General features: G+C 42.9%; 1 long non-coding RNA gene across 1 annotated transcript; it reads left to right on the top strand.

Moving 5' to 3' along the window:
- Positions 1 to 3,856: 3,856 nt before the first annotated feature.
- LOC308170177 lies at positions 3,857 to 4,406 on the top strand. The gene is made up of 3 exons (XR_013937777.1): positions 3,857 to 3,898; positions 4,209 to 4,253; positions 4,337 to 4,406. It is a non-coding gene; the product is annotated as an uncharacterized lncRNA (long non-coding RNA).
- The last annotated feature ends 1,220 nt before the right edge of the window (positions 4,407 to 5,626 follow it).

Here is a 5,626-nt window from a genome sequence, read left to right as displayed (position 1 = left end):
CATGCGCGTGCACGCGGGAAAAATCGCGCACGCTGCGCGCGCGGTCACGCCCACCCGCCACCATTGTAAAAATTCCTGGAGGAAACACTGAGGACGTTACACAATGATGACATGTTATCAGACAGGACGTTACACAATGATGACATGTTATCAGACAGGACGTTCCACAATGATGACATGTTCGCCTTGCGAATCAAGACAAACCAGGTTGACTTTATTTCCTTTATGGTGTTGTTACCTTGTTAACTTGTTTGGAACAGATCACGAGTAGAACCTCTGAGTTCTCAGACTATTTATCAAACAAAGGAACAGTTACAAGAGCAGCTGCTGCTGGTGGTGAGGGGCTGGCTGAGGTGAAGAGAGCCTCACCCCCTGGCTCCACTCCCCTATTTGTAAACAATGATGTGTAAATACAGTTTCAAATAATATCCCATCACCTTTACTGTAGAAAAGCCCAAGGTGCGAAAACTAGGATGATCCACATGATGTCATTTCAGGTTATAGGTCACATGATGTCACTTCAGGTTATAGGTCACATGATGTCACTTCAGGTTATAGGTCAGGGGGTAGGGCTCAGAACACAAGAAGCCATTTTGAGATGACCACATGGCTTTAACAAAGGGTCGTAAACCCTCCCCTCCCCTCCCCTAGCCCCCATAGTCAGGAGGGTCCTTATAGCAAAAGGCAAACTATACAGTTTATACGGTTTATGTGTGCATGTGTGCCAAAATCTACTACAATGGCGCTACGTGTGGACACAGGATTTCTAGACGTTATTTGCGTTGATGGCCTTCCATAGTGGAGAAGCGCCATCAGTACCTCCGTGTGCTCGTCCAGACCAGGCGACACGGACATAAACTGATAACAAGTTCCGCCAAGATGATAATGGGCCGGTTTCAGAGACAAGGCTTAAGCCTAGTCCTGGACTAAATCACACTTTCAATGTAAAATCTCCATTGAAGATGCTTTTTAGTCTAGGATTAGGCTTAAGCCTTGCCTGTGAAACCGGCCCATAGTGTTATATATATATATATAACAACATTGTATAGTGGACAGAATAGCCTATCTCTGCAGACAGAAGTGGTCAGTAGTAACATGTTACAGTGAGGCAGCGAGCTGAGACAAAGGCTTCTACTGACCTCGCTTCTACTGACCTCGCTCCGACACTCAGAGTCTCCCGTTGTCCTTGTTGACTGACTGTTGAGATGTTTTCCGCAGTAAAGGAAACCAAATACAGAGATGTAACTATCCTAACCGTTCTGGTTCTTCTTGTTCTTTTGGGTTTAGCGGCAGCTCGCATCCCAGATGTTTAGTGATGTGTCCTTCCGTGTCGAGTAACCGAGGCACATGTGATGCGCGTATCGAGGCATTTGTTGATGACGTTTATGGTAAGAGGCATGTGTTGATGACGTATATGGTAACCTGCCGGCCGTACCACGTGACCGATTCGGGAAGTGGCTCGGATTTGGCCGGCTGCAGACATCAAATCTATCACCCGGAAACTTGATGGACCATATTTGGTTGGAGTGGTTGGAGCGCGTCATCATACCGCGCCTGCATATTTGCATAGACAACGTCATCGCCTTACTACGGTGGAAACTACGAGAAGGGTCCAGCTGCAGACATCAAATCTATCACCCGGAAACTTGATGGACCATATTTGGTCAACAGGATATGACCTGGACTTCGAAATGAATGAATGAATGGTCTTTATTGTCATTGCTATAGTACAGGTACCAAACAACGAAATTTGGGAAAGGACATCGACTCATTTGTATGTTACAACTATCCATGTTAGTGGTGAAGGTATGTTTTGAAAAGAAATTGTCATGAATTCATTGTCTAACGCTATCTGTAAACTACATCACCAGGCAGGAAACGCTTGCCTCAGGCTGATTCACCAAATGGCTACTATGAAGGTATGTTTTTTTCAAATCATTTATGCAAGAAATGTTTATACATTGATTGTTTTAAGTGCCTGGATGAAAAGGTAATGTTGTGGCTTATATGCCTTGTTGTGATTTTAATAGATAGCTGGAACTCAGCCAGGGGCGGACTGGGCTCAAAAAACAGCCCTGGCATTTGCAACGCAACAGCCCTATTTCCAAACGCAACACGCAACACGGATTGTTAACATAAAAAGTCAGAGGACAGATGCCAAACTACCGACATGTTTGCTGTAATTATATGTATTATCAGTAGGCAGTCATCAGTCAATATCTCTTTCAATAGCCTTTTCACACCGAATGTACTTTTTTGTGCTATTTTCGGCCCAATACATGCGAATTTCGGTGCATTCCTACTTCCAACCACACTTGCTCCCTGCATCCAGTTGTTGCACATTAACTGCATCGCTCTCATCAAATTCCCCCATTCTGAAAATGAAAGCAGTGTAACGTTAACTGCTGTTATAAACGGAATGATGACATGAGGTGCGTGTCCACTGGCGATACAGAGCTGACTATGATAGTTATGGAGGTATCTCCTGTTCTATGAGTGGAGCTCCGCCCCATAGGGGAGCTCTGCTCCTATTGGTTTACCCCGCTACCTAAAGCTCTGCTCCTATTGGTTTACCCCGCTACCTAAAGCTCTGCTCCTATTGGTTTAGGGCCCTGGGCATCCGTGATGCAGTACTGCGTGGATGGCCCGGCCGATATAAAATGTTTTGGGCCGTGGTCTGCTGAAATAAGTTATTTTCAATGAAAATCACCAGAGACAAAATTACAAATATATATATATATATATTTTATATAATACATTCTGAGCGGCCCAGAGTCTCGCGGCCCTCCTGGCATTTGCCAGGCTTGCCCGGTGGCCAGTCCGCCACTGAACTCAGCCATATGTTTTACGTACCATTTTCTAGCATTGACTAATTTTAGATGCACTTGAATTCTACAGGGAAAGGAGGTTTTCATTGCTGACCTTCATGTAACCGCAACGTGGGTCCAGCCCTACAACTGTGATCCCATGAGCCATTTCCCAGTAAGTCAAATGATTGAGCCGGTATTTGAATAAGATAAACAGCTATGTAGACAACATTGTATCCAGCATTACAATTGGCATGCCCTTCATGGGACATCAGCACATTAGCTGTGTTGGTCCTAAATACCTTCTTTTTTTTTTTTACTTGATTTCATCAAGGTAAATTAAATGGTTTCCTAACACTAAGCCAAAAAAAAACACTACATGTATGAGAAAGGACTTCATCAAATTATCATGTAATTCATAATCATGCACACCCCAGTTAAGTGTTGGATAAAAATGATAAATGCAGTACATTATTACCCCCAAAGTGTCCTTTTTGCTTATTGTCCAGAATGCGTTATTCCCTGTAGGTAATGAGGCCACACCAGAAAGAAATTTTCTTTCTAGATTCGCAGTATTTCAAAACTCCAAGGGGATTCACCTCTGAAGCCTACAGAACACTATTAAGGTTGCCCCAAATATTTTTTGCTCTGGCAGTCACGTTCCCCTGACCTGCCTGGCGGTCCCCTGACCTGCCTATGATGACACATTTCCCACACAACGAAAGAGAGACACAGAGAAATCCTCCTCATTGAACTTTTGCAAATAAGCATGATCGACCGACTTGCATGGTGTGAAGTGGTTCTGAAGCAGCAGTGGTACGAATGTTGTTCCTTTTTTCTCTCCTGTAGGAGGTGTGTACTTCTTTGTTTGACTTAGTTTTATTCTTGGTTGCCCAGGGGGGTTGCTGAGAAAATTGTTGCGGGATCCTGGACAGAGAAGACTGGTCTGGATTTGGAGGTATTATTTGAATGTTACTATCATATTATAGCTATAGTCATAATTACCTACTATTCTCTAACTGTAACTGTTCTTCGTACAGGGGCTTCCGAGGCAGACCAGTGGCAATGACTGTGGTGTCTTCATGATAATGGTGAGTTATGGTAATGCCACCAAGTGATATGGCACACTTGATTGTTCCTTAAAACCATCAAAAAATGTGTAAATGTATGTAACAATGACTGACCACCACTTAGACCTGACCAACATTCTGTTTGTGCATTTGTAAATAAAAAGGTGTGCAATAAAAGGTATTAAGGAACATTCATGTGTGCAGACCTCTCATATCACTTTCCTATGGAGTTATCAGCCATGTACATTTCATTGGATGTGTGTGACTACCTTCTCACTGAGTTATAAGCTGTCACATGGTAATCTTGTCTTTGTGTCTTTTCTCATTACAGTATGCCTGGTATTTCGCCATGGAGGCTACCTTTGACTTCAGCTTTGTAAGTATTAAGAAAACAAGAACCCATTATATCAATATGCTATAAGACTTTGAATGCAAATTGAGTAACTGCTCTTTCTTTAGGATGACATGTCTCTCCTGAGACGGTGGTGGTGTATTGTCCTGGTGGAAAACCTTGGGCTGGAAGGGTATGCTGCAGTGCTACAAAAATAATAATTGTATTTGTACATTTATTATCAAGAGGATTTTGGGGTAACACCTGGCCCTACAATTCAACCTTCCGGTGAAGAGTGTTAATTTCAGATTTGGAAGGAAGTTTGCTCACTTTAGTGAGGAAGGCAGAGCGACCCTTCACGACAGTGTCCCACCTGTATTCAGGACCTATTCAAAGTCTTAAAAGGAGGCATGCAAGCAACACCATGGTCAGTGCATCTCTCACTAAGTATCTATGACCGTGTGCATGTTTCTGAATGGGCTACTGCTCCTAAAACACATACTCCATGCAACTTTATGGCACATGCAATATGTTTAGTGGTACTGTGTCATTCTGAATCCAGCCTGGATCTCTTTTTGAAGTAGTTAACTCTTTCATATAAAACATACTGGCAATAATGGTGGACTCTGTACAGATGCCACTGGACACTGACGAGGACCACGCGTACTTCAAGAGGCCTTACAGCTTTCCTCCTAAAGAATTGGTTAGTGTGAATGGAGTTTATTGCATACAAACATACTATCCACCATTCACAGCTGTACACATAGTCATGCTTATGTGTGTATCCATTTAGGAAAGTGATGTTACCATGGACAAAGATGTCAGAAGCCTGGATAGTGAATCTTTGCCTCATTGGATGTTTCCAGTTGCAGGGCTTTGTGTTTAGAAAACAGACAGAAACAAAGAGAAGTTGCTATAGATGTGGTCATTTGCTGCCATTGTAAGGGCAGGCCTGTAATCTCGCCCGGCAGGAAACCAGAACAAATTTGGTTGTGTAGCCCCTCCAATGGTGACATTAGTGTAAATCATCTACATTTTACTATAACTGGTAAACGTGTGGCTTTAATCACTTCATGACACAGGCAACAGTCCACGCCATTGCAGCTGTAAACTGTGTTTCCAATGAGAAAGCCATGGAAATGTATACATGTGGACCACAGTATGACTTGAGGTAAGCTGGAAACATGAGGAGAGTGCTAATACAATTTCCATGACAGTTTGCAACCACTGATGAATGTGAGTTTCTTAAATTATTTATTAATCACTTCTTTATAACATTTTGTCTCAACAGTGAGAAGCAGCTATAGCGCATCTCACAAGATGCGACTCAATGCGCTTCAATCAAGACATCATTGCTGTTTGCACTTAATCGCAAGTGCTCTTTCAACATTGTCTCTATGGTCTTTCAGCTTCCTTTT

The sequence above is a fragment of the Nansenia antarctica genome (assembly GCF_963989245.1).
Source record: "Nansenia antarctica genome assembly, chromosome: 14".
Lineage (NCBI taxonomy): Eukaryota > Metazoa > Chordata > Actinopteri > Argentiniformes > Microstomatidae > Nansenia > Nansenia antarctica.
Note: the sequence above shows the minus strand (reverse complement) of the source record. Positions and strands in the feature narration are given on the sequence as shown.